This window comes from Ovis aries, chromosome 17, assembly GCF_016772045.2.
Source record: "Ovis aries strain OAR_USU_Benz2616 breed Rambouillet chromosome 17, ARS-UI_Ramb_v3.0, whole genome shotgun sequence".
Taxonomy (NCBI): domain Eukaryota; kingdom Metazoa; phylum Chordata; class Mammalia; order Artiodactyla; family Bovidae; genus Ovis; species Ovis aries.
The window spans coordinates 4,710,434-4,738,310 of NC_056070.1; the positions used below are offsets into that span (position 1 = coordinate 4,710,434).

A 27,877-nucleotide genomic window follows, 5' to 3' on the forward strand; every position below is an offset into this window, starting at 1 on the left:
AAAAAAATGATACAAATGAACCTATATACAAAACAGAAATATATCCACAGACATAGAAAACAAACGCGGGGTTACCAAAGGGAAAGGGGAGGAGGGATAAATTAGGAGTTGGGGATTAGCATATACTCACTACTATATATAAAATGGGATTTCCCTGATAGCTCAGTTGGTGAAGAATCCACCTGCAATGCAGGAGACCCTGGTTCGACTCCTGAGTTGGGGAGATCCTCTGGAGAAGGGATAGGCTACCCACTCCAGTATTCTTGGGCTTCTCTTGTGGCTCAGCTGGTAAAGAATCCGCTCGCAATTCGGGAGATCCGGGTGCAATACTTGGGTTGGGAAGATACCCTGGAGAACGGAAAGGCTACCTACTCCAGTATTTTAACCTTGGAGAATTAGTCCATGGGGTCACAAAAGAGTCAGATAACCAGCAAGGCCCTATTGTATACCACAGGGAACTATACTCAATATCTTGTAATAACCTATTAGGGAAAAGAATCTGAAATAGACACACACACATAAACACACAAAACTGAATTATTCTGTCATACAGCTGAAACCAACGCAACACTGTAACACAACTGTATTTCAATTACAAACACTTTTAAAAGAATAAACAAATCCACTACAGTAACAAAACAAAGCAAAAGAACAGAACTCAAACTAGAAGAGGCCCCAGAACAGCCCCTAGTCCAGCCCGGCTCCTCCCTGAAGAGAAGGCAGCTGTCTGCGGCTGAGGTTGCCTAATCTGGCCTGGGGACCAGTTTCAGCAGATGTGTCTTGTTTGGCAAGCACAATACACTTTTAAATGTTTTACTCTTAATTAGTTGCAACCCTTAAAGATTTGAAGATTCCATATGTATCAGTAAATAGCTGGATTTCCAGAAACCCTTGATGAAACAGGATCTGGCGAAGCTGGCGGACAGCCCGTGTGGATCACAGCCGTCTTCTCTCCTGTGGCCCCGTCAGCTCCCTGGGGCTCCTGCAGCCGCGGACTCTGCCCTCTTAGGCATGATCACGGTTCTCCGACCTAATCTTGCACCTCAGGAGCTCTGACAAAATATCCACACTCATGTTCAGACCAGTTAAGTCAGACTCTCAGCCTGGGGAGGGACCCAGGCCTTAGAAGGATTTTAAAGTCCCCACGTGATTCAAACAGGCAGCCAGGTTTAGGGAGCATTGGGGCTAGACCATGAAGGGCAGATGGGAAATTATTCTCTTTGTGAAGCTCCTCATTTTAATCTTTCACCATTTGAGAAGTTCATTCTGTTCTATCAAAACCTGCTTTTCTCCTACTCTACTCTTTTCAGAGCCTCACCCAGCCTCAGGATTTAAAAAAAAAATTTTTTTAAGCTTCTCCTTTTTCTGGTTCATTAAGTTATTTTGGATGCTCCATTCTGAACTCCTTCTCCAGTTTCTCCACATTCTTTTTAAAGTACAATGGACAAAATTAGAAACAACACCTAAAGCATTATTTTACTAGAGTTCAGTAGGAGTATTTATTTCCAGTTCTATCATATTATACTTAACATCTCAGAACCACATTAATTTCTTTTTTTAAAGAAAAACTTATCATCTGGTTTTTGTTAACAAGAAACTCATTTGCAAAAGCCTGAGAAACCACACTGCAGGATGGAAAACCAAGTCTGGGAGCAAAGAAAAGCAAGCCTTCTTTTTCTGTTAGATGCCAAACTTTCTTCAGGGTCTCTAACCCTGATCATGTAAAATTAAAGAAGGCTTATGGGGAGTTCCCTGGTGGCCTTGTGGTTAGGACTTTGGGCTTTCACTGCTATGGCCCAGGATCAATCCTGGTTGGCAAACAGGTCCTTCAAGCCCCACAGGTTGGCCAAAAATAAATTCTAGAAATAAAGGGCTCATATGCGTGTCTATCTGGAGAAGGAAATGGCAACTCACTCCAGCACTCTTGCCTGGAGAATCCCATGGAGGGAGGAGCCTGGTAGGCTATAGGCCATGGGGTCGCAAACAGTCGGACACGACTGAGCGACTTCACACTCACACACTCACACTGTGTGTCTATGACAGTTTTACTTCTTTACTTATAAATCAAGTAATTTACAACCAACAGGCTAGTCTGTTTTTAGGAAATTTCTAAGCTAACTTGATAACTGCTTTTCTTAGGGCGATTTACAAGTTTTTCCATTTTGTAGGCTTTTCCTTTCTTTTCTTTTTGTTTTCATTAAGATAATCTCAACTATCTAGTTATAACAGAAAAACTGTTTAGTGGGGTGAGATCTGAAGACCAGCACAAACCTTAGTGCATCTCTGTGTTACTTCGTCATGCCCACTTTACAGATTAGGAAACTGAGGCCTGGAAACTTTTAGCAGTTTGCCCACAACTGACTGCCCACACACCTAACCTTCGAGGAGTCCTGGCTCTGGCCAGCCCCTGGGGCAGGTGACCCCTTCCATGGCCATCAGCTGCTGACACTGATGGCCAGACAATACAGCTAGAAGGCCAGCCACAGAGGCGGCAAGAGTGAGGCTTGAGAAACTACCTCTCAGTATCACACATTCCAGCCAGAACCAGGTCGACATGGAAACAAACACGACATAGTAAACATGATATTCTGGTGTCAACTGATGCTGTTAGACACTCCTTGGAACCCCTAGGGGAAAGCCAAGGTTTTTAAAGAAATACACCGACACCGAGAGATCCTGGTATGATGCCAGTTCTGTAATATGGGAAATCTTGTCCAGAAATATGTATGTGTATATATGTATATATCGGAGAAGGCAATGGCAACCCACTCCAGTGTTCTTGCCTGGAGAATCCCAGGGACAGAGGAGCCTGATGGGCAGCAGTCTGTGGGGTCGCACAGAGTCGGACAGGACTGAAGCGACTTAGGAGCAGCGTGTGTGTGTGTATGTGTATACATATATGTATATAAATCCGATGCTGAACTTCTAGATTCCCTCTAGCAATCGATAGTAAGGAAAAACACCACACCTCTTCACACTCTTAACTTCGGGAAGAAATTAAGCAATTAAGGTCTCTTCCCCTTATTAGGGTCTTCGTAAAATGTCAGCCCAGTTAGAACACAGCGTTCGAGGAGGAAAAGGGAGGGAGGGAGCTCAGGAATTGGGGCCTGAGCCCCAAGAGGCTCTGAAATCCCCAAGGGATGAGGACGCACCGACCTCTGGAGGCGCGCGAAGCTCCCGGCGGCGCTGCCACACCGGGGTCCCCACGGGACTGGCCAGATGCTCACCGCCAGCGCGCAAAGGTCCTCCGGGGCCGGGAAGCGCTGGCCTAACCTCATTGTTTCGAGCCATCCGTAAAATGCAGCTCCTCCCCTCTCTCAAAAAGGACCGGAGGGCCTGGGGCAGCCCAGGACTGTCTACACCTGCTCCCCAGGTCCGACGTCTTTGTGCATGTGGCTCCAAACCACAGGCCCAGATCGCAGGGCGCGCGCCAGACCCCGGGCGCCCCAGCCGCCTCTCGCAGCCCCCGGCCTGTCGCCTCCTCGAGGCGCCGGCGCGCACCACCTACGGACCAGGCGTGGCGGCGCGCGGCCCTCCCGCAGCCCGGCCCCCCGCGCGCCGGCCTCTCCTCCGCTGCCTCTGCGTCCCCGCCACCCGGCTGCAAGCCTTAGGAGCCGAGCCGCCGGCCCGCGGCGCGGAGCCGCAAACACTCACGTTTCCCACTGTTACGCCAAGTGCGTGCGCTCTCAGTGGCCGCTGCTAACGGGAGCCAGAGAAAGCGCGCTGAAACCCGCCTTTCAGGCAGCGAGAAGTGGCAAGCCGGTGCCCGGCTGGAAGCCCCTCATTTTCTGCAAGCTCACTCAAAATGCGCCTCGGTGCCGCCAACGCAGCTGCCAGGTTTAATAACTGTGTCAGACAGCCCCTCCCCTCCCGCCCCGAGAGACACAAAGACGACGGGCGAGGGGCCGAGAAGCGCGCGTTCGGCCGCGGCTGTCACCCTGCGTCAGCTCCGGCGATGCCGCGGCCGGAATGACTGCCCAGGCACGGACCAGGAGAAGGGTCAAACGCCAGCCTTGACCTAGGAACTGTCCAGAAACCTCAGTTCTTTCCTCACCGCTCTGAGCAGAGATCTGATACTCTTCCCAACGATACTTGTGAAACAAAACGAGGCGAGTGCCTTCCCAGTTAACCTAACCTGCGTCACAAATGTAAAGGGGACTGACTTAGAGCAACGCAGCAAACCTCAAACCTATTAATACTTGATTTTCTGGGCACTGGTAGAATATCCCGGCACTATGCAAAGGGCAGGAAGCGCATCAACCTGGGTTTCCCTCACGTTCTGTCGCGCACACGAACGCTCCAGCCTCTCGAGAGGACCCTGGCCAGCAGAATCACTGTTAGGGGAGGAGAGGGGAGGGCTCCTTTGCAGACCCTCCTCGATTTGGGCCATCCCTAAAGCGCGGACAGCTTCTCGAGAGCGACTGGGTTTGTATCGAGACGGAAGGAATTAGTGGTTCTGTTCTGCCGGTGAAATAGCCCACCGAAGACAGTGCTTAATGAAATATGGTGCATATATATCACCCATACCAGGCGCAGGGGGCGGTCCCCCGCGCCCCGCCCCGAGGGCGCCTTCCCGCGCCGCCCGGCTGCGCCCGCCGCACCTGCTTCTGCCGGGAGTGGTTTCCGTGGAAACTGCGGAGAGCCCGCTCTTCCTTCAGACACGCTGTTACCGGGACAACTGCGACCTGGCATGAGGCGGTCCGAGGGGGGCAATGGACGCCTGCTTTAAATCAAAGATGTAGAGATTCTCTAAGGCGGGAGGGCAGAAACAGGAGGGCAGGCAGCGATGTTTGGGACTGGAGGCGGAGCCCCGGGAGCCTGCGTGGGGGTGGAGTTAATGGGCGACGCAGACTCCGCGGACCGCGTAGCTCCCCCTGCGCCCGCACCAAGTGAGTTCATGCTTGGTTTTAGAAGCAGATCTATCATTCTCTGTCGCATGATTACTTTCCTTTATTCTGCTTAAGATACTGTAAAGTTATTTTGCACAGACTGAGCACTAACCAGCTCCGGGTAGAAGGGAGGAGAGGCCCACAGAGTGACGCCAAGGGGAGACCTCTTGGGAATAATAATTGACTGCAGATGGCCTCTGTGAATAGCAGGTTACGATAAACACATGGTTACAAAATTAAACTATTTCAGTGATGGTTTGGGAGCGGAAAAGGAGACGTGTGGATGAGACTCTTCATATTTGTTCAGAGGTTCGTTCAGTGTTAGTACTCTACCTTGTTAATTTTGGGCATAGGCAATTTATACTCGTCAAACCATAAGCAGGTATTCAAAAGTAAAGTGAAACAAGCTGGTGTGCTTTGTGCAAGGCATTATAGGATTGCAGAAACAAACAAACATACCCTATATTAGTTTCTCCTTACCCTAACTTCTGTTTTTCAAATATAAGTTTGAAATCAATGGTATATTTGAATTTATGAGATTTTACTACATACATTGTAATAATATAATGACATCAATCAATCTCTGGGCTGAGACTGAAATACATATTTGCATATATACGTGTGTGTCCACACAAACACACCTCTTTAAAAGTCATAAATGCATTTCTATTAAAAGTTCCACATGAGCCTAATTTTCATAAAGGAAGTGATATTTCTATATTCTAAGAAAACAGTTTATGTGACAGAAAACATACAAGTCATTTTTGTCAGAAAGCAAAGATTTTCATCAAGAATAACTATTTAATTTACATGTTTTGGAAATCCACATTTTGTATCCCAAATCTGCTTTGAAGCACATAACTTTGGAATCATGTGATTGCAATGTTTATTTGCAAAAGAGCTCTAAACCAAAAAATGTATAGTCAGCAATAGGATAGACATCCACTTCTCTCTCTCACTACATTTCAAGTTTGAGAAAATAAAAGTGTCAAGCAGATTATCTTCATATCTAACAAAAATTAACAGTGAATACTGTAGAATACGGAAGAATAGGGATAAAGGTGTTAAAAAGGAGTATGTCGAGTCAGTATATTGTCACCTGCTTATTTAACTTATATGTAGAGTATGTCATGGGAAATGCCAGGCTGGATAAATAACAAACTGTAACCAAGATTTCCAGGAGAAATAGCAACAACCTCAGATATTCAGCTGATACCACTCTAATGGCAGAAAGCGAAGAGGAGCTAAGGAGCCTCTTGATGAGGTGGAAGAAGGAGAGTGAAAAGCTGGTTTAACACTTAACGTTCAAAAAGCTAAGATCATGGCATCTGATACCATCACTTCATGGCAAAAATGAGGAAAAAATGGAAACAGTGATAGACTTTATTTTCTTGGGCTCCAAAATCACTGCAGATGTTGACTGCAGCTGTGAAATTAAAAGACGCTTGCTCCTTGGAAGAAAAGCTATGACAAACCTAGAAAGTGTATTAAGAAGCATAGACGTCACTTTGCTGACGTAGGTCCGTCTAGTCAAAGCTATGATTTTTTCCAGTAGTCATGTTCAGATGTGAGAGTTGGACCTTAAAGAAATATGAGTGCCGGAAAATTGATGCCTTCAACTTGTGGTGCTGGAGACAACTCCTGAGAGTCCCTTGGACTGCAAGGAGATCAAACCAGTCAATCCTAAAGGAGATCAACCCTGAATATTCACTGGAATGGCTGATTCTGAAGCTGAGGCTCCATCTGATGTGAAGAGCTGACTCATTGGAAAAAACCCTGATGCTGGGAAAGATTGAGGGCAGGAAGAGAAGCAGGTGACAAAGGAAGAGATAGTTGATGACATCATCGACTCCATGGACGTGAGTCTGAACAAACTCTGGGAGATGGTGAAGGACAGGGAAGCCTGGCGTGCTGCAGTCCATGGGGTCTTAAAGAGTCGGACACAAATAAGCAACTGAATAATAAAGAGGTTAAAAAAACACTGTACAATGAACCATTAAAAATTTTTCTCCAAAAATAAAGAGCAAGATGATTATATTTAAAATATTATGTTACTTAGTAATATTAACTGTAATGCAAAACAGTAGATAGTTGTGATCCCAATTCTTTCAAAGTTACGCATGTGTGTCTTTGTACATATGACAGCGATGATGCAGGGAAATTCTTGGCTTTACACTTGCCTATGTCACGTGTCTGTATTTTCTTTACACTTGCCGATATTTTGTGGTAGACTGCTTGAGAGAAGAGGCTCAGAATCAACTAGACTTGGCTTAAGTCCCAGCTGATACTTCCTGGCTATGTGTGTTTTCTCATTTGAAAAACAGGCTAATAACACCACCTTCCTTGTAAGGTGGCTGGGAAGATTAAGTGACGTAAGACTTGGAGAATGCACAGCGCAGGGCCCGGCATGTGGAGGAACCTGTCCATTACAGCAAATACATGACTCCCAATTGTTAGGTTACTTTTTCCCCATGATTTTAATTCTCTATGGGATATTTTTGACACTTCAGTTAGACATTGCTATTCGATATGTGCAGTATTGTTTGTATATTTATCCATGGAAAGTGAAAATGAAAGGCGCTCAGTCATGTCCGACTCTTTGCAACCCCATGGACTATATTGGAATTCTCCAGGTCAGAATACTGGAGTGGGTAGCCTTTTCCTTTGCCAAGGGATCTTCCCACCCCGGGAACTGAACTGGGGTCTCCTGCATCGCAGGCAGATTCTTTACCAGCTGAGCTATCAGGGAAGCCCCGTATTTTCCCATAGTCTTTACCTATATTCTCATCATTCCTTCTGCCTCTCAGAACTCCCTTCTGGGATCATTCTTCTTTCTCTTAAAGTACATCCCTAAGAACATTCATAGTGAGGGGTTTTGTTACTGAAATCTCAGCTTGGCTTGATAATGTCTTTCTTTTGATTTTGTCCTTTAAATATGGTTTCATTTGACATATAATTTTAGGTTCATGGCTATTTTCAATCAGCACTTTGAAGATATTCCACTGTCTCCTGGCTTCACTGTTGCTATTGAGGAATCAGCAGTCATATAATTTTCACTTTTTTCTATTAATAGGCAATCTGTCAATTTGGAATGCTTCATTCTTTGTTATGCTTTTATTTCATTATCTTATCTAATATTTAAAAATATTAAACACACTTTTAATATTCTATGCCAATCAGCCAGAATTGCTAGTCTTTACAGGTTTGACACAGCAGTTTATTATCTCTTATGACTCTTATTTCCTTATTTATTAGTGATTTTTATTTATTGGGAATTCATATACCTTGGAACTTTATCTGTGGGGTCCCTTTGAGTCCTGTGTTAGGTGGGCTGGGTGGGTGGGAGGAAGGTGGGCTGGGGCGGTAGGAACACTTTCAACTTGGGACAACTTCAAACTAAATTTTATGTTTAAAGTTTTCAAGTCCATGTAGGAGATGTAAATTTCAGGCTCAAACACTTTTGAGTAGAAGCTTAAGGTGAGAAGTGCTTTGAACAGAGTTTTCTTCCAGTGCCAAGGCTGAGGTAGGAAACATCTCCTTAAGCAGGTAGGTTATATTACCATTGTGATATGTTTCAGGAATTCTGGCCTCCCACTCCACTTAAGCCCAATGCTTTTTATCTCCTACCTCCTGGATGCAATCATCCAAACTGAGACTCTGAGGTTGGCAGACACCCCATCTCCTTCTGTCTCAGTGAAGGCCTGCTTTCCCTTCACTTTCCCCTTGACAATCAAGCTTTTTCATAGTTCTGCCTTCTCTTCCCTTCACTTTACCACCAAAGTACTCAAAGTACTGTAGTACTTTGAAAGAGTAAGACAAATTTTTTAAAATGAGGAAAACATTTAGACAGACATCTCACTGAAAAAGATATATAGATAACAAATAAGCACATGAAAAGATGTGAACATCATTAGTCGTCAGGGAAAAGCAAAGTTTGAAATGCCACCATGAAATGGCACTACACAAGAAGAGCTGAAAGACCGACAATATCAAGTATTGCCAAGAATGTGGGGCTACTGGAACTCTCAGACGTTGCTGGTGGGCGCTTAGAACGGTGTAGCTACGCTGGGAATCAATTTAGCAGCTTCTTAAGAAGTTAAACATGACACGCTGCATGTGCTAGCTTTTCACTGCTGTAACAAAACCGCAAATTTAGGGCCTTAGAACTACGTTTCTTACCAGCTCATTAGTTGTAAAGATCGGAAGTCTGGGATGGTATGCCTGGATTGTCCGCTCATGGCATCATGAGACTGAAGTCAGATATTCGCCCATATGGTCCTCTTCTGGACGTCCTAGGATGAACTCTGCTTGCAAGCTCAGAGGTGTGGGAGCAGTGCGGTCCCTGTGGGCGCAGGGCAGAGGTCCCGGCTTCTCTGCTGGCTGTCAGCTGATGGCTTCTCTTGGCTCCTTGAGGCTGTCCATCTTCCTTCTATCTTCAAGTCAGCAAGGACACATCGAATCGCCCCTGTGCTTACAACTCTCTGATTTTCTTTTTTGTCTAAAAGTTTTTAAAAGGTTCACATGATTAGATTAGACCCACCGGGATAATCTCCCTTTCCCAGGTAAGGGAGGCAGTCATGGAGGCAATAGCTCATCTTATTCACAGGTTCCACTGACATTAAAGGGGAGGGAATTAGCAAGGATGAGGTCACTGGGAGTCTTCCTTAGAATTCTGCTTATGATGCCAAATGAGCCAACCATTCCGTTCCTAAATATTCACCCAAGAAAAGTGAAAATATATGTTTACTCAAAGACTTACAGGTGAATATTTACATTCACTTATTCCTAACAGCCAAAAACTAGGAAGAACTCAAGTATCAATCAACAGTTGAATTAATAGAACAGTTTGTGGTATATCCATTCAGTGGACCACTGCTTGCTCATTAGTAGAAAGGAGCAGACTCCTGACATGCGCAACAGCATGGAGAAATCTCCAGAGTGTGGCACAGAGAGGAAGAATTCAAATACTGTGGACCTGCTTTATTCTGAAATCTGAACGTGGCTCCTGTGCACAGAGGGCAGGGACAGACTGAGGAAAGAGGCAGAGCACTTCAGATTGGTAGGTGGCAGGTTTCATCACCAAGGAAACGTACAAGGCTTGTCTGGGGCGGCCACAGATGAGCACATCTTCACACCTGTCTGCCAGATTCTTAACAATCTGTATGGAGAGGCCTTAGCTTGGTTTGGTCACGTACACTGTCTCAGCGGGCTCAGCCGCACATCACTCTCTCCAGGCTTGCGTCCTTGGGCAGCTTCTAGAATGGGGAAGCAGGGAGAGCTCACATTCCAAGGGCAGGGGAGCGGGTGGGGACCTTCAGCTGCCCAGGTCCTCCGGATGACCTCCTCTTACAAACACAAGAAACTACATACTGTATGGCTTCATTATATGAAGTTCTAGAGTAGGCAAAGCTATAGTAATAGGATCAATGGGATCAAACAGTCGAGAGGATCGGTTGCCAGGGGTCTTAGGGAGAGGGGAAAGAACTGAATATAGAGGGGCACAGGGTTTTTGTGGGTTGATGGAAATGTACTATATCGTGGCTGTGGTGCTGGTTACGTGACTCCATACATTGGTCTATATTCACTGAATTGTTCAATTAAAATCAGTGAATTTCACTATATGTAAATAATACCTGAACAAAACTGATGAAAAAGACTATAGTTTTTTGACATTTTATCCAGCATTTAAAAGTGTTCTATATTGAGAATTTTTCTAATCATTGAATCCACAAAATTCAGCTAAGACTTTCTTGACTGTGCCTAAATGTGCAATTCCACTGAAAATCCTTACTCTCAGTGGAACTGCACAATCAATCACTTGGCTATTGCTCACAGCTTCTGGGCTAGCCCATAAACCCCATGTGGGCTGGGTCGTGTTCACCACTGTACCCCCAGACCAGCCCAGAGTGGGCCTTGGATAAATATTTGTTGGATGACAAAAATATGTGATGAATAAGTGAATAGCCCCTTTCCCTGAGCAGTTTGGAACGCTGGAAAATCTGATTCCACATCTTTCTTCCAGTTGATCTCTTGTTACCTTCAATTCTATTACTGAAACCATGTCTAAACTATAATTGAAACTTGGGAGTTAGAAACCATTCATTTGGCCCCATTACGTTATAGAAACCACTTATCCTGGCTCCTTGTTTCCGGGCTGGAAGCCGGGTGCACTCGGAGTATCACCATGTGGGCTGAGAGGGGGAAAGTAGGCAGCTGAGGCGGAGGCTTTGAGCTGCTCCGCCTGCGCCTGCGTGAGCGCCCCGCCAACCCCTAGTCCCATTTCCTGCCGTTTCCAGCCCTCTCTGGTCTCGGCAGGCTAAGCACCATCTTTCACTCCAAGCCTTAAACTCTGTTTCCCTTTTAAGGTACACACACGATCCACGTAAACATTAAAAGTATGTCTATTAGCATTAGACAGAGGACAATGTCATGTGAGATCGGGTGATCTCATTAACGTGAACAGAAGCCAAAGAAGGCAGAGCCCTTTGGACTAGAGCCAGCAGCACCCTCAGAGGGGAGCAGGGTCAGGAAGGCAGCGGACAGATTTCTTTGTTTAGGGAACTCATTAGGCCCTCCATTCATTTGACCTTGGCCTCTGGTTACTTATTTGTAAATGCCACACTCACCTCCTGCCTTCCAGGACAGAATCAAGGTACAACACTGCCAAGCACTAAAAGCCTTCCTGGTTATTGTAGTCTATTGAAAGGGCAAGTCAGCTGAGAGACAGACATTTCCCTTGCCCTTGTTTTATTTATTTTTATTTATTATTATTATTTTTGCCACGGGGCATGTGGGATCTTAGTTCCCCAACCAGGGACTGAACTCATGTCTCCTGCATGGGAAGCCTGGCATCTTAACCACTGGACCACCAGGGAAGTCCCTTGCCTTTGAGTATAGTATACAGATCTGTAACCACAAATTGTGTGAATCCAGAGCTCCCTCTTAAAAATGCAGTATAGTGCACACTGGTTATTTGCTCCCCAGCGTTTATTCCCCCAGCTTGGCAATAGATCCTTAAATTTCCAGAGGAAACTTGACTTGGGTGGGATCGAAACTAAATTCCAGGAGTGGGCCCTATAATCTTAAACCATGACTTGGGGGGCGTACCACTCATGCCCCCAAGTCACCTGGATTGGCTCTAAGCTAATCACAGCCAGTGAGCCAGGAGAAGATATTGGCTGAGGCTTCGGGGGAAAATAAGCCTTTTTTCTTGTAGCAGTTCTGGGAGAAGAGACTATCTTTTGCTGTGGATAGTATGGTATGAGAATGTGACTTTGGGAGCTGCTGCAGCTATGTTCCATTAAGGGAGACCTTGGAGCTGCCTTTGGGGCCGGATTTCCCTGGTGGCTCAGATGGTAAAGCATCTGCCTACAATGCAGGAGACCTGGGTTCAATCCCTGGGTCAGGAAGATCTCCTGGAGAAGGAAATGTCAACCCACTCCAGTATTCTTGCCTGGAAAATCCCATTGACAGAGGAGCCTGGTAAGCTGCAGTCCATGGGGTCCCAAAGAGTTGGACATGACTGAGCAACTTCACTTTCACTTTCATGGAGCCTGAGGATAATGCCAACACCGTAGAAGGCAGAATGGGGAGGAGAGAAACCTGGCCTTAGGTGGCATCTTTTGAGCTGCTGGATCAAACCTCCCCTGAAATCAGTATCTCTAGATTTCCAATTACTACTGAATCAGTAAACTCCCTTTATCTTAGAAAGCAACCTGATTTCAGTTTTCTGTCATTTACAGCTTTAAAATGTGACAGTTTAAAGATGCTCAGATTAAAACTAGAATATCATTTTCACTGTTCTTCAAAGTTCTATTTTGCCTAGAGTTTTCATAGATCTCTCACAGAAGTTTTGCAACTGTTTTTCAAACTTTCAGAATTCAAATATGCAGACACCAGGTTGACTGCTGCCCAGTGTCCTGACACTGAGTAAGGCCCTGATCTTTGTAAGGCTTTTCTACTGTGATGCAGTGTAGGATGTATGTGCGAATTCTCAAAGCAAAAGCTTAGAAAAGGCCAAGGAGAAAGACTGGAGATACAAAGGAAAAGAGGCATATTTTACTGCTTTTTCTGAGCTACATGAGAAGATTGGACCCTCAAAATGTAAACTAATCCTAAAGAACATCAGTAGCATGAAAAATGTATGGTACTTGTGGTCAAAAACAGATCCTCAGGGTCTGATTTGCTGTCTTTATTTTAAAACTTTCATGAGTGATTTGAGCATGAGGAAAATTACATTGATTGATCACCATTTACTGATCAAATTGTTCGTGTTTTCTCTCTTATGCTTCTTAAATGATTATAGTTGAGATTTATCAAGCACTGACTGTATGTCAGACACTGTCATATGCTTCATCTCATTTGATTCCCAAATAACCCTATGAAGTTCAACTCCATTTTACAGATGAGGAGACTGAGGTTCGGAGTGGCTAAGTAGGAGATCACACAGCACGTGTGTGATCGGGCTGGGCCCCAATCCTGTCCCTGTTCTTATCCAGTACTCCAGATTCTTCTCAAGTCGACCCTCGTTCAGATCATTCTGACACTTCATCCAAATAGCAGCCAGTCATTTTCACCTTTCCCTGCCACAGCCTGAGGTCACGGAAGCGCTCTCCCGTCTATGAGTGAAGCCCGCTCTTTTGCTAATCCTCTCTCAGGGCCAGGCGCACAGGAGAGGAGCCAGCACCGAGCAGAGGTGGGGGTCTTTGGTTTCTGAAGACCACGCTTTGCTCTCCCAGCCCATCTGCCCAAATCCTACACACTCTTCACCTACCATCTCCCTCTCACTCGGAAGGAAACAGCTCCCTCTAGGGAAGCTCGCAGCCCTCGCCTCCCCACCGTTTGTCACTCGGAGCTGAGACTGTAGGCTTAATGTGCGGCTGCACACCTACTGTGTGAGCCGCTCTGTCACTCGGAGCTGAGACTGTAGGCTTAATGTGCGGCTGCACGCCTACTGTGTGAGCCGCTCTGTCACCCGGAGCTGAGACTGTAGGCTTAATGTGCGTCTGCACACCTACTGTGTGAGCCGCTCTGTGTGTATTTCTTTGCTTACTTGTTCCATTTTTTTCTATGTTCCTTTTCTCGTTGTAGTTCAAAGAGTGCACAGCATTGGCCCAATGCATTGAGTCAGCAATTTTTTAACAGAAAGAAGAAAGAGAAAGAAGAAATGTGAATGGCAGCCTGCCACAGCATAGATGATGGGTCAGCCGGGTCGGGGTGTGTCTGGAGCACCTAGCCCAGGCGCTGGGTGCAGGTCTTGTATTTCAGCCTCCTGCACTCTGGGAGGCAGGCCCTATTCCCACTTTATGGAGGGGGAAACAGACGTCTTGACCTCTGCCACCCAGGGAAGAGCCAGGGCTGGGGCCAGGGACGGCTGGGAGGGTGCTGTGAGAATGGGGAGGGCCGTGGTTACTAGAGGCTTCCAGGCTTCACTCTGGAGCAGGAGGAGTGGCCGAGGGGACCACGTCTTGGAGTCAGGAGCAAGAAGGGAGGGGGTGAGGGATGCAGGACGTGACAAGGTGTCAGAAGCAAAAGCAAACTCATTTCCCCTCCATTCTGTCCAAAGTGACCACAGCCGTAACGGAACAAAGCCAGCAGGAGCTGCCCAGTGAGGAGCGCCTGCTGCAGAGGGCCAGCAGAAGTCTGTTTCTTGGAGCTCAGCTGGCGGCTTGCTTTCCACTCAGCAGGCCCCCCTCCAATTCCTGTTAGACCTTGCTTCTCCTAGTTGTATGGACACGCGTTACGTGGATTTACGACGTTTTGTTTAATAAAACTTCATCCTCGATTCCCTGTCTTCAACAGCCTCAACAAAAATGTGCCTTTCTGGAGATGGATGGCACAACAATGTGAGTGGACGTGGGCCTGCACACCGGCAAATGGCTAACACGGTAAATTATGCGTTATGCATGTTTTATCATCATTTTAAAAAGCTGATTACCAATGCGTTTATCAAGACTCTTCACTGACTTCTGTCTAGGCCCTGTGATTTTATGGTCGCGCCCGAGGAGTCTGGAGCCTGGGCTTTTAGCTGTGCCCTCCTCCACGTGCTCCCCACCTCCCCCTATCCCCACGTCCCCCCCACCCCCGACTCCTGAAGCCCGGCTGGTCCCGGGGCGGGGAGGGCAGTAGTTCGGTAGCCTTGGCTCTGCCCTGTGCCTCCTAGGAAAGCCTTGTTGCCCATGTCTGTGATTTTAGACATGACACTCATCAAGGCTCATCAGTGCCTGGCCTGTGAACCCACGGTGCATGTGTTGAACTCCGGGCAACATGGGCACAAATTACTTTCCTGCAGATGCTGGAAGCAAAGAATTTCCTGTGTTCCAGCAGCCCGTGGTAGGAAACAACCCTCAGGGTGAAAACAGAGGCTGCCTTTGTTTTATATCATCTGGTTTCTTCCTTTAATTCGTTGGGTATAAGAAAGATCCCTGTTCATGTCTCCTAAACTCTGCATTCGTTGGTTTGTAAAATTCAGAAACTGACTCAAAAGAGGCCAGAGTACTCACATGCTACAGATACGATTCTGTTACAGATGTATTCCCAAAGGGTGAGCAGTTAAGCCATCACAGCTAACGTCTCCTGAGGGTTTCCCGGGCACCCGACTAGCCTTCTTCCCTGGCTTTGTCTCAGGCGGTCATCCCAGCAGCCCTCTGCTCAGAGCACTCATGAGGAAGTCTGGCACAAAGCGATCCCATAGCTCACCCCAGATCCCAGTGAGTACATGCAGCAGAGCCAGACTTGAGCTCAGAGCCCTACCTAATGTCAGAGCTCTTTCTTGTCATCAAAGTACAAAGAGTCAGTGCCTCAGTCGTGTCTGACTCTGTGTGACGCCATGGACTGCAGCTCTCTAGCCTCCTCTGTCTATGGGGATTCTCCAGGCAAGAATCCTGGAATGGGTCGCCATGCACCCAGGGGATCTTCCCAACCCAGGGATCAAACCCACGTCTCTTTTGTGCCCTGCATTGTAGGCAGACTCTTTACCATCTGAGCCAGCACCAAGGAAACTTGTAAAAACCTATAAAAGGAGTTTTGATGAAACCTTTCAGGGATAAGAGAAAGGTTCAGCACTAAAGATGACTGGACCGTATTCTTTTCATTCCGTATACGTTCAGACATTTTTAAAATTTATCAGATAGTAAGTGTAGCACACTCTTTCATACAGTTCACCTCAGATATTTTGCGGCACATTTAACATTTCATTGTCAAGACAACAGTCCCAATATGGTAATCCTTAGAACTTGGAAAGAGGAGCATGTATATCACTGTCTGTAGAAGATAAGAGAGAAACGAGCATTTCTGCTACCAAATCCTTTTGTTGAAGAGAAGAGGCACTTAGCCGTCTGAGTCACAGAAGCCTTCTGTCCTTTTCGATAAGCTGCCAGCCACCGACCAACCAGAACCCATGGGCCTGGGGCAGGCATCCGTGTTCAGATTAGGGCTGCAAATGACCAGAGCAGGAAATGAAATAAAGCCTGGAAAGCAGTTCTGAGGGTGATGGGAAAGATGCTGGTGCTGATGAGACTGTTCGGCGCTTTTTCCCTTGCAACTGGCACCAGGCTTTTTCTGTATTCTTGGCTGGAACTGGATCCTGGGCTGTTCCCGAGGAGATGCTGCCAGTCCGTGGAGTGCAGGGCGGGACCCACGCCTTCCTCCCTGAGGAGGCTCTGTCCTCCCCGGCACTGTGGGTTCAGGGCTTGCTCTCACCCTCATCGCCCTCCTCCACACCTCCCCACCCACCACCAGCATTCTTCCAACTTTACTCCCCAGACGCTCCTTCCTAATAACTCAGACTCAGGGTCTCTGATGTTAAGCACTTGCTACATGTCTGTCACTGAATTCAGGCTGGGGACGGGAACACCTCTTAAAAATTCAATAAAGTAACGGAAGAAAGTTGCCTCCTTTGAAAACGTCCCTTCCTTCTTTCTCCTGTTGAATCTGTTAGGTAGTTAAAATAGGAAAAAGGAGTCCAAAATGCTGATGGCTAAAAGACAAAGAAAGAGAAAAGCCCTCAAAAATGGAACAAAGGACAATCCACGGACTGAGGTGAGAACGTCAGTGAAACAAACACGCCCCCTTCTTGGCCAGCTCAGTTTGCACAGGGCAGGCTCAAGGCGGGGAGGAGACAGACGTGTAAAAGGAGGAAGCCAGGCTGGGCTGGGGCCTCTCCTCTGGGGCTGGCCCGCCCTCACGCCTCTAGGGTGTTCTATCCTTTGTTTGCCGAATAAAGATCTGAGCTGTAACACTGGTCTGCTGCTTCAAATCTTTGCTGCGGCAAGACAGAACTGAGGAAATTACATACTTCCCCCACAAAACCATTTTTACAAAACTTAAAAAGTTCCCTCAAGACATATTAAATAGAATTTGAGGAGAATTCTGTTTTTTAGACCCACAGCAATTCTGCGTCTGTCATCTGGAAAGCGTGAGGCCAAATGGACACCATGCTCTCTGGCAGCCACCTGAGAATCCCGAGTCATCTGCAATCCCTCATCTCGAAGTTTAGGGAGGGGTGGGGCATATGCCAGCAGAGCAGGGTTTGGAGAGTTTCAGACTCAGGAGGCTCCTAGAGTTTCGTTTATGGTTTTCAGATGTAGTCCAGCTAGGGAGGGAGGGAGTTCCCTGCAGCTCCTGGCGCTGCTCAGATGTAAGACTCTGTGTCCTGACACAGCTGGAAATGGGGGCAGGTGATGGGAGTTAGGAGCCAGGCTTTAGGGCACTTTTGGTGATGCTACAAGGACCAGAGGCAGATCTCTCTGCTCACGCGCTGGCTGGCAGTCTTCTGAGATTAAGTCCAAGATTAAGCGAATGTCTCTCCCTTTCTTACACAGCTCACACTCTTATTCTGTCTGCATGAAGAGGGCAAATGGGCTACTTCCTCTGAAGCACAGCTTCACTTCCACCCATGTTAAAAATCCCATGCTCCACCCTATGTGTATGGCGCATCCTTGTCCTTGGTGGACTTCTGGGCAGTTACATTTATCATCTTCCTGCCCCCCACGGCAAAGGGCCTGTGAATCGCCGGCTGCTGCCCCACCGCCCATGTGGGCTGTTCCCTGAGTGTCTCTCAATTAGCAAAGATGCTCCTGCCACTTGCTGAAAGTCTCATTATGGTTCTGGAAACACCTACTTGGCTTTTCCCTGCTTTAGTTTCTGCCTCAAAATGATGTGTCTGGGATTTATGCCACAATCATTTTCCTAATCACTTTCCCCTAATTTTCTCTTTTGAAAATCATCATGCTGGTGACAGTTTGAAATCCCACACTAGCACATACGAGGAGGGAAAGCGAATAAAAATCCTCATGGTGTCTGCTCGCTGTGCCAAGAGCTTTGCTTATGTGAAAATGCATCAGAAAAATAGTGAGGATCCTATGTCTGCGGGCATTCGTGTGTGTGTCTGTGTACATATGTACAGAATAACATCATTATTGAAAAGTAATAACACAATAACCATTATCCTTCTGCTAATGTAAAAACTGTTTTCATAGCTGAGCATTCCATTCTCACCTTTGCCAAATACATGCATTTTGTATGTTAAGTCATAGAAAACATACAGTTTTATTTCTGACATAGGAATTCCTACTGACAGAGGCTTCTTTCTTTGTACTGCCCCTCAAGCATATCATATAATCCACGCTTCTATGCTAGCAATTTTTTCCCTACACCACAATTAATATTTGTGTATCATTCTCTCCTGTCCCTGGAGGGGAGAGAGCAGGATCAATTTATCTTTGCTTTCTGAGCATTCAGCATGGTGGGTTTGCCTGGTGCATACTTGGCACTTGATAAGTGCCTGTTGAGGGAGTGATTTTAAGAACAGCATGATCTGAGTAGATTAGTCTAGACTGGGGCTATTCTTGCTCTACAGGCTGCAAATTTGTGAGTTCAGAGTTCATGGGATCCTAGACATTTCATATGTGGGATTAAAGGGGGCATGGAGAAGGCAATGGCAACCCACTCCAGTACTCTTGCCTGGAAAATCCCATGGACGGAGGAGCCTGGTGGGCTGCAGTCCATGGGGTCGCTAGGAGTCGGACACGACTGAGCGACTTCATTTTCACTTTTCACTTTCATGCACTGGAGAAGGAAATGGCAACCCACTCCAGTGTTCTTGCCTGGAGAATCCCAGGGACGGGGGAGCCTGGTGGGCTGCCGTCTCTGGGGTCGCACAGAGTCGGACATGACTGAAGCAACTTAGCAGCAGCAGCAGCAGAGGGGGCATCCTGAAAGTTTCAAAAAGCGTGCCCATAGTAAGTTTTCAGTAGATGCAATTTGCAAGATGCAGAGTAGACATGCAAAGGGCCAGGAGAGATGAGCCACAGCTTGACCTGGTGCCACTCGGCTCTTGATCAGAGGCCTTAGGCTAACTTGCTGAATCGCTGAGGATGGCTGATTGCTGAATGGGATTTGAAAGAACCCCGCGCTCCCATAGCGTTCAGCTCTAATTAATCACAGTGAGGAAGAACATACACCATTGGAAGTAACTAATAATCCCCAATATGATTACCAGCCTTGACCTGAATCCATCGATGCAGATGAATCAAATAGCACACCGAAAGGCAAATTAAACTTCATTGTCAGTGAAATGGTCTGAAAGGCAGTATGGTGATAGCATAGGTTTTTAATTACACCGAATTCCCCCATGAAAGCAGAAAGGGCAATAAGTAGCAAAACCAAAAACCCAGGAACAACCTTCACAGTGAAAGTTAAGTCGTTCAGTCGTGTCCGACTCTTTGCGACCCCATGGACACCAGGCTCCTCCGTCCATGGGATTTTCTAGGCAAGAGTACTGGAGTGGGTTGCCTTTTCCTTCTCCAGGGAACTTCCCGACCCAGGGATCGAACCCAGGTCTCCCACATTGTAGACAGACGCTTTACCATCTGAGCCACCAGGGAAGTCAGGAATTTAAACCATTATGACAAACTCCAAACTACAAGAGGGCAAAACACTGAGAGACCTTTGAACAGGAGAATCCCCAGATCACCAGGTGTTCACCAGGTGGCACGATGGAGCAGTCTGAGAGGGGCAGATGGAACCAGAGGGGGTCTGTCCAGCCCGACGGCAGGTGGATCTAAGAGGGCCACTGTAAGCTCAGGCACGAATGACCGAACAGTCCAGCCGGAGCCCCCTTGAGACACAGAGCTCCACGTGGAGGAGAAACCGTGCAGGCAAAGCGGAACAGGACCTGGACAACAAAGACAAGGAGTGAGAAAGTCCTGGTGAAAGTGATGAAAGGGAGCAGAGCCAAGAATTCTCAGAATGCAAGTCACACACACACACGTCCCAAAAGCAAGAGGGAGTTCTGTGAAGACGGAAAAGCGACCCTACCTCCTTCTTAAGTTAAGAAAAATTAATTTTTTTCTAAAAATGAGCAAAAGAGGAACAAAGTCAAATTCGATATGAAGTTTTTAAGGGGGAAACAAAGACCAAATTCAGAATAACAATATACAAACATTGAAAGGTAGCCAGAAAAAGGTTCACAGGAATGATCAGAGTTATAACTTTCTCTTTCAAAATGAGCTAAAAGACATTAAGAAAATAACACTGAATAAACATTCCTCCAAAGAAAATACAGAGATAGTCAAGAAGCACATGAAAACATGATTAGACATCAGGGAAATGCAAATCGAAACCTCAATGAAAAGTCACTTCACAGTCATTGGGATGGCTATAATCAAAAAGACAGATAATGCTAATTGTTGGCGAGGATCTGGAGAAACTGGAAACTTCATATGCTGCTGCTGGCACCACCAAATGGTGGAGCCACTTTGGAAAATAGTTAAGCAGTGCCTCAAGAGGTTAAACATACAGTCACCATATGACCCAGAATTCCTACTTTCAGGTGTTCACCCAAGAGAAATGAAAACACGGGCCCATACAAAAACTTGAATGTGGGTATTCGCATCAGCATTGCTGACAGGAGCCCAAAGGTGGAAACAGCGTAAATGACAATCAGTTGATGAATGGATAAATAAATCGTGGTATGCCCACACAATGGAGTATTATTTGGCCATAAAGAGGAATAAAGCACTGATACTTGCTGCAACTTGGGTGAACATATGCTAAGTGACAAAGCCAGACACTAAAGACGACATAGTCAATGATTTCCACAGTATGAAATGCCCGGAACATGCAAATCTATAAAGCCAGACAGTAGTAGAGTTGTTGCCTCAGGAGCTAGAAGAAAATGGGGAGTGATTGACCATGGGTATACAGTCTCTTTCTGGAATAATCAAGTGTTCTAGATTGTGGTGGTTGCACATTTCTGTGGATATAGTAAAGCCAATAAACTCTACACTTTAGATAAATAGATTATATGCTATGAAAATTTTACTTCACATAATACTTAAGGGAAGAAAATTATAAAAGACCTAAAAGAACAATACGAATCAGAATTCACCAAACTCAGAAATGAGGTGATGGAATTTAGAAAGAATTAGAAATAAAAGAAAAATATCATTTCAGAAGTGAAGAATAAACTCCAAGAAACAACAGACTGAATAAAATCCATAGATAATTCTTTATGAGATATAGATGATGAAAAGGAAGAAATTTTTAAAAATCAAAGGAAAATGAGACATTCAGAATATTCAAGAGAAAGTGACAAATAATGCAAATAAAGAAGATCCAACATATAGAGAACACGAGTTTCTAAAGAAAAAATATCACAAGAAGAGAACAAATACTGAAAATTACAATTCAAGAAAACTTTTCCTGAAATAAAAGAGATTTGAAATTATATGTTGAAAGAGCATAGCACATCTCTTGAATATTGATGGAACTGACACCAACATCTCTTTTAGTAACATTACTGGACTTAAAAAAAAAGAAAGCAAAGAAAGATATCCTTTTGTTGTTGTTCATGCAAAACTAATGAGTGGCTTATAAAAGAAAAGAATTAGATTTTCATTGGAAGAAAATGGAACAATATATTTATATTAATAAGTATATTTATTATTATTTAAATAAATAATAATATTTTTACTCAGGGGGAAAAAATGTGCCCAAAGATTTTATATCCAGCAAAACTAACTTTTGAGTCCAATGTACAGACTGTTATCAACATCAGAGAATATTGTTCCCATGAGCTTTTCCTGAGGAACTGATTAGAGAAAGACTTTCAAAAATCCAGAATGATTAGAGATTCACTGATATATGGACTGATGGGAAAAGATTAAACCTATAGAACTAAGACTTAGAGAGGGTTTAAAAGGAAGAGTATAAAGTATGTCATGGCTGAAAGTGTAAACAATCCAAATATAGAACAAGTATAAAAATAATAGAGGCAAATAGAGAGTATGTAAAATTTTAGACTATTCTCAATAATTTTATTGGTGATGGTAATAATGTTTCCAAGACTGTTGTGCATCTAATGTGGCCTAAAGCAAATGAATGTTACGGTATACTAATTCTATCATCCCTTGAAAACCAGGATTGTTGTGTTTCAGTTCAGTTCAGTCACTCAGTCTTGTCAGACTCCTTGCGACCCCATGGACTGCAGCACGCCAGGCCTCCCTGTCCATCACCAACTCCCAGAGTTTACTCAAACTCGTGTCCATTGAGTCAGTGATGCCATTCAACCATCTCATCCTCTGTTGTCCCCTTCTCCTCCTGCCCCCAATCCCTCCCAGCATCAGGGTCTTTTCAAATGAGTCAGCTCTTCGCATCAGGTGGCCAAAGAACTGGAGTTTCAGCTTCAACATCAGTCCTTCCAATGAACACCCAGGACTGATTTCCTTTAGGATGGACTGGTTGGATCTCCTTGCAGTCCAAGGGACTCTCAAGACCACAGTTCAAAAGCATCAATTCTTCTGCACTCAGCTTTCTTTATAGTCCAACTCTCACATCCATACATGACCACTGGAAAAACCATAGCCTTGACTAGACGGACCTGGACCTATGCTGGCAAAGTAACGTCTCTGCTTTTCAATATGCTGTCTAGGTTGGTCATAGCTTTTCTTCCAAGGAGTAAGCGTCTTTTAATTTCATGCCTACAGTCACCGTCTTCAGTCATTTTGGAGCCCCCTCCCCCAAAAAATTAAAGTCAGCCACTGTTTCCACTGTTTCCCCATCTATTTCCCATGAAGTGATGGGACCAGATGCCATGATCTTCGTTTTCTGAATGTTGAGCTTTAAGCCAACTTTTTCACTCTCTTCTTTCACTTTCATCAAGAGGCTTTTAGTTCTTCTTCACTTTCTGCCATAAGGTTGGTGTCATCTGCATCTCTGAGGTTATTGATATTTCTCCCGGCAATCTTGATCCCAGCTTGTGCTTCTTCCAGCCCAGCATTTCTCATAATGTACTCTGCATATAAGTTAAATAAGCAGGGTGACAATATACAGCCTTGACGTGCTCCTTTTCCTATTTGGAACCAGTCTGTTGTTCCATGTCCAGTTCTAACTGTTGCTTCCTGACCTGCATACAGATTTCTCAAGAGGCAGGTCAGGTGGTCTGGTATTCCCACCTTTCAGAATTTTCCAGTTTGTTGTGATCCACACAGTCAAAGGCTTTGGCATAGTCAATAAAGCAGAAATAGATGTTTTTCTGGAACTCTCTTGCTTTTTCGATAATCCAGCTGATGTCTGCAATTTGATCTCTGGTTCCTCTGCCTTTTCTAAATCCAGCTTGAACATCTGGAATTTCACAGTTCACCAATTGCTGAAGCCTGGCTTGGAGAATTTTGAGCATTACTTTACTAGCGTGTGAGATGAATGCCATTGTGTGGTAGTTTGAGCATTCTTTGTCATTGCCTTTCTTTGGGATTGGAATGAAAACTGACCTTTTCCAGTCCTGTGGCCACTGCTGAGTTTTCCAAATTTGCTGGCATATTGAGTGCAACACTTTCACAACATCATCTTTTAGGATTTGAAATAGCTCAACTGGAATTCCATCACCTCCACTAGCTTTGTTCGTAGTGATGCTTTCTAAGGCCCACCTGACTTCACATTCCAGGATGTCTGGCTCTAGGTGAGTGATCACACCATCATGATTATCTGGGTCATGAAGATTTTTTTTTTGTATTCTTCTGTGTATTCTTGCCACCTCTTCTTAATATCTTCTGCTTCTGTTAGGTCCATACCATTTCTGTCCTTTATCAAGCCCATCTTTGCATGAAATGTTCCCTTGGTATCTCTAATTTCCTGAAGAGATCTCTAGTCTTTCCCATTCTGTTGTTTTCCTCTATTTCTTTGCACTGATCGCTGAGGAAGGCATTCTTATCTCTCCTTGCTATACTTTGGAACTCTGCATTCAAATGGGTATATCTTTCCTTTTCTCCTTAGCTTTTTGCTTCTCTTCTTTTGTTGTGTCTAAGGATATTTAATTATAACAGAGAAGAGATGATGTGAAAACCCTGAAGTCTTGAATTTGAGATAGTATAAATTTATGAGGTATTTTATCTCTATCAATCTATGTGTCCATGTATGTATTGTATGTATGTATGTACCTATCTCCTGGAGGAGGGCATAGCAGCCCACTCCAATATTCTTGCCTGGAGAATCCCCATGGACAGAGGAGCCTGGCAGGCTATGGTTCATACATAGTGTCACAAAGAGTCAGACACAACAGAAGCAACTTAGCATGCATGCATGAATGTATCTATCCATCTCCAAACTCCAGGAGATGGTGAAGGACAGGGAAGCTAGGAGCGCTGCAGTCCATGGGATCGCAAAGAGTTGGAAGGGACTTGAGCCACTGAGCAACAATAACAATGTATCTCTCGAAAGAAATCTATAAACAATCAACCAATCCAGCTGCAGTAAACATTTCCAGTACCCAGACTGTGGCTTGAAATACTGTTTCCCAACTGAAGGAAATCAGTTTCCTGGGAAAATGTTTGAATTATGGTAACAGTATTAGTTTGGACTCTTTTGTCATACAGAATATGATTAAACTATCAAAGACCACTCGAGTCACGTCAAAAGGACTCAGAAAACCAAACTGAAGAGGCACCTTTGACCAAATAACGGATACTGGAATCAAGATTGCGGGAGAAATATCAATAGCCTCAGATATGCAGATGACACCACCCTTATGGCAGAAAGTGAAGAGGAACTAAAAAGCCTCTTGATGAAAGTGAAAGAGAGTGGAAAAGTTGGCTTAAAGCTCAACATTCAGAAAACGAAGACCATGGCATCTGGTCCCATCACTTCATGGGAAATAGATGGGGAAACAGGGGAAACAGTGTCAGACTTTATTTTTCTGGGCTCCAAAATCACTGCAGATGGTGATTGCAGCCATGAAATTAAAAGATGCTTACTCCTTGGAAGGAAAGTTATGACCAACCTAGATAGCATATTCAAAAGCAGAGACATTACTTTGCCATCAAAGGTCCATCTAGTCGAGGCTATGGTTTTTCCAGTGGTCATGTATGGATTGAGAGTTGGACTATAAAGAGAGATGAGCACAGAAGAACTGATGCTTTTGAACTGTGTTGTTGAAGACTCTTGAGAGTCCCTTGGACTGCAAGGAGATCCAACCAGTCCATTCTAAAGGAGATCAGTCCTGAGTGTTCATTGGAAGGACTGATGTTGAAGCTGAAACTCCAGTCCTTTGGCCACCTGAGGCGAAGAGCTGACTCATTTGCAAAGACTCTGATGCTGGGAAAGATTGAGGGCAGGAGAAGGGGACGACAGAGGATGAGATGGTTGGATGGCATCACCGACTCAATGGATATGGGTTTGAGTAAACTCCAGGAATTGGTGATGGACAGGGAGGCCTGGCATGCTGCAGTCTATGGGGTCGCAAAGAGTCTGACAGGACTGAGCGACTGAACTGAACTGAAAAATAAAATGAGGGCTTCCCAGGTGGCGCTACTGGTAAAGAACCTGCCTGCCAATGCAGGAGACATAAGAGAGGCGGGTTTGGTCCCTGGGTTGGGACGATCCCCTGGAGGAGGCCATGGCAACCCATTCCCGTATTCTTGTGCTTCCCTGGTGGTTCACAAGGTAAAGAATCTGCCTGTAAGGTAGGAGACTTGGGTTCAGTCTCCGGGTTGGGGAGATCCCCTGGAGAAGAAAATGGCTACCCACTCCAATATTCTTGCCTAGAGGACCCCATGGACAGAGAAATCTGGTGGGCTACGGTGCACGTGGTCACAGAGTCGGACAGGACTAAGCAACTAATTCACAAAAATACAAAAGAATTTAAAAAGGCATAATAAATGCTGTCAACTAAAATTATGAAATATTTTTAAACCCATGGGTTCATAAGGACATCAAAACTTTCCCACTGGCCACCTTCAGAGGGTGATGAGGAACTGCTCTGATGAACTGTTGTGAATAACAAACTCCCCCCAAGGCTTAGTAAAGTCGACAACAGTTGTGTTACATTGTGTAGTCTACGCTTCAGTCCCCCTTCAACAGGGTCTGGGGGCTACGGCTCCATGAAGCTTGGGACCGCGTCTGTGAAAACGAAATGGCTGGGGCCGAAATTATCTGGAGGCTACTTTGCTTGTATGTCTGGGCCTGGGTTACCCTGAATCCAAGCCTGTGCTTAGCTGGGGTCATCCCGGAGCGCCTGTAACAGGCCTCAGAGTGGCTGCATTTGGCATAAGGCAGCTCAGGGCCCCGAGAGCATGCAGTCTAAGAAGCAAGGCAGAAACCGCACGATCTTATAGGCCTCAGGCATGGGAGCCACACCATGAAATCTCCGTACCCTGTTGTTTGAAGTGGTCACATCCCTCCCAGATTCAATGGGAGGGGACACAGATCCTACGTGTTAAACTTGGAAGTGCCAGAGAATTCACAACCATGTTTTAAAACCATTCATCACAGGAAGAAATTCATTTTCTCAAAAACTGATGATTAAAGCAAAGAGAAGTTAGTTTTTGCTATGTGGATGGTGCCAGCGAGGAAGCAAGCATAATATGAAGGGGAGCCCCCCTTTACAAAACTATCCAACTTATTAATGAGAAATGAATGATGAAATTAGAATATCACCAATCTGCAGATCCCAGTGAATTAATGGAGCTGGATGTTCAGTAGCAACAGCAAGTTACCCCATAAAGAGAGGGACAACCAGCCTTGTGAAGAAAGACGTCACCACCACCTGGGGTCCCGCAGAAGGGAGTGAACACCATCTGATCCAACCTCCAACCCAGGACCAATGAGCAAGACGTCAGAAGGTAGGGGAGATATTGAATTGTCCCATGAATCTAGTTAGGGAAATACAGACTCTGAGGGGCTCTGTAGGCCAAACCCCCCAGGTTCATTAACAGATCAATTGAAAAGAAAGTGAGACAGGCTGGGACCTGGGACCCTTTGCTGCAGTGCTTATACCTGGACAAACCTCTCCTTGAGTAACAAAATACAGAGAAACTTTAAGGGACTAGAAATAGCCAGCATGTGTGCAGAGCTGAGACAAGATACAAAAAGGCCAAAACACCCAGCTGCCGTGGGAGCAAAAGCAGGATATCGTGCAGGCCCCCGGTACACAACACTGAGGCAGTGGACACACTCCCTAAGCCCCCTCCCCAGTCTGAGCCCTGGACCCACTCCCATCCTCACACCATATAAGGTACCACCGCGACTCCCCTCAGGAGGCCGGTGGGCAAGGGAACCTGTTGCTTGTTTTTATTCCCTTTCTGCTGCAGCAGGCACAGCAATAAAGACTGGCCTGAATTCCTCGTCTGCCCTCTGATCAACTTCTATTGCTTAAGGAGACCAAGAACCCTGCTCAATATCAAAAGGAACAGAGGGGGGCTTGTAGATTAAACTCAAAAGATAGAAAGAGGAAGAGTAAGGAGGGAGGCATAGGGGCATAGACGGAGGCACAGTGTGTCTGAGTATTTGGTTGATAGAACCACCAAGAAACAAGGAGGTGATTATCATAAAAGTCAGCATGGTGGTTACTTTCCAGGGAAAGGAGACCCCTGAGGCCGGCACAGGGCCACAGAGAGGGGTCTGGGAGGTCAGTGCTTTTGGGCACATGGGGTTCACCTTATAAGGACTCAATAAAACTCTGCATTTATATAAGGGGTTTCTATAGGTTTGATTTT

General features: G+C 45.5%; 1 protein-coding gene and 1 long non-coding RNA gene across 4 annotated transcripts in view; one reads left to right on the forward strand and one right to left on the reverse strand.

Moving 5' to 3' along the window:
- TRIM2 (tripartite motif containing 2) overlaps nucleotides 1–4,798 on the reverse strand; it is a 183,538-nt gene extending 178,740 nt beyond the window's left edge. For 2 of the 3 annotated variants that reach the window (XM_042234263.2, XM_060400929.1), the window contains exon 1: nucleotides 3,655–3,809. The gene's annotated coding sequence lies outside the window, so the exon portion shown is untranslated. Of the gene's footprint in view, nucleotides 1–3,654; nucleotides 3,810–4,601 lie in introns of those variants that run through there. The other variant, XM_060400930.1, reaches the window with a different exon arrangement.
- Nucleotides 4,799–4,830: 32 nt separating this feature from the next.
- On the forward strand, nucleotides 4,831–27,090 carry LOC114118833 (uncharacterized). The gene is made up of 4 exons (XR_003591973.3): nucleotides 4,831–4,889; nucleotides 13,980–14,090; nucleotides 14,455–14,776; nucleotides 26,830–27,090. It is a non-coding gene; the product is annotated as an uncharacterized LOC114118833 (long non-coding RNA).
- The last annotated feature ends 787 nt before the right edge of the window (nucleotides 27,091–27,877 follow it).